The 1,618-nt window shown below is 45.9% G+C and overlaps 1 pseudogene; it reads left to right on the top strand.

Annotated features, from left to right (window-relative positions):
- Positions 1 to 1,198: 1,198 nt before the first annotated feature.
- On the top strand, positions 1,199 to 1,316 carry LOC124717567 (annotated as a pseudogene).
- The last annotated feature ends 302 nt before the right edge of the window (positions 1,317 to 1,618 follow it).

Below are 1,618 nucleotides of genomic sequence, written 5' to 3'. Positions count from 1 at the left end.
CTTGTGGATGTGATAATCACTCCCAAAAATGTGATGAAAACATAAGAGTTTGTCACATAAACTGCAACAAATGAATGCAACAGATTCACAGTCACATAGTTTTGCATGTGCTCTGTCAAAACATATGTTTTTAACGTTTTTAAATTTTTCCGTGTGTAGACCGTCAAATCCTGCATATGTCAAAGCAAATCTGAACATGTCCTGGAATTTCGAAGTTGATTATGTGTGAGTGCCTGAACTCTGATAATTGACACACGATCGCGTAAACAATGCTGCTCTGTGTACCTGTGCAGCTTCGCAAAATCATAGAATCTTTTCACAAAGTATTTCACTTGCCGAAAACCAAACACATCTAACGGTTGCACAAGAGGTGTACAACCTGGAGGAATGGTAATCACGTATACTCCCACACTAAAATTGTACGGACAGATTAGTCTAAAAATAAAAAATTAAACTTTTCACTCGACGAAAGACTTGAACCAAGGATTTCTCGTTCCGTAGCTGCTTACGCTAACCACGGGACCACGGCGCTCCTAACCTCTGAATATCCTTGATGTGTCCTATGTTGCGCATGGACTACTCAGTTTGTATATTTTTCTTATTTTTTCATAGTTCCACACAACTTCTTCCTGTTTTCTCGATTGATCTGTGTTCAGTTTTTCAAGGCCTATCCACTGTGCGAAGTTATAACTAAATCTGATTGGGGTGCGATGGGGAAGTTCCCTTGTAAGTAGAGCAGGGCGCGCTTTTTCTTGGCCCCCAGTAACGGCACCGCAGTAACGGAAGCACAGTAACGTCTGCAGCGCCGCCACCGCCACGCCCCATTGGTGTCGTCCTCCCCCTCCCCCTTCTCCGTTCCCCCACCCTCCTAATTAAGTCCTCCCATGCACTGAACACTGTCAGCGTCCATGTCCCTGTTTTTTGCTCCCTCTCGCGGACATGCCCCATGGGGCCGCGTGATGGTCCTGCGAAGAAACCACTCTGCATTAAAGCACAATGACACCCAGCATTCCCTTCTCCTTAAAAAAACCACTACTAACATAATATTCTGCTGCAATAAAGAACGTTTTCAGATAAAAGAATGCATTTATCAGCTCCGCACTGCCAGTCTGTTTTAAGCCATCATTAAATTTTTGATCCTATACAGCTTGAGAAGTTAAAAGTTCATAAAAAATTTCTTTTAGTATAATTATCAACAGGCAACGGACTTGCCGCAGTGGATACACCGGTTCCCGTGCGATCACCGACGTTAAGCGCTGTCGGGCGTGGGCGGCACTTGGATGGGGGACCATCCAGGCCACCATGCGCTGTTGCCATTTTTCGGGGTGCACTCAGCCTCATGATGCCAATTGAGGAGCTACTCGACCGAATAGTAGCGGCTCCGGTCAAGAATACCATCATAACGACCGGGAGAGCGGTGTGCTGACTCCACGCCCCTCTTCTCCGCATCCACCACTGAGGATGACACGGCGGTCGGACGGTCCCGGTAGGCCACTCGTAGCCTGAAGACGGAGTGCTAAGTGCTAATAATTATAAACAACAGACTTAACTGTGGCTCTTGCAATAAACAAAAATAAACAGATTGGGTGCGTCAGCCAAATGAACTCTTACGGGACTT

Source organism: Schistocerca piceifrons, chromosome 9 (assembly GCF_021461385.2).
Source record: "Schistocerca piceifrons isolate TAMUIC-IGC-003096 chromosome 9, iqSchPice1.1, whole genome shotgun sequence".
Classification (NCBI taxonomy): domain Eukaryota; kingdom Metazoa; phylum Arthropoda; class Insecta; order Orthoptera; family Acrididae; genus Schistocerca; species Schistocerca piceifrons.
The sequence above is the reverse complement of the archived record's forward strand: the minus strand, read 5'-3'. Positions and strand labels throughout refer to the sequence as shown.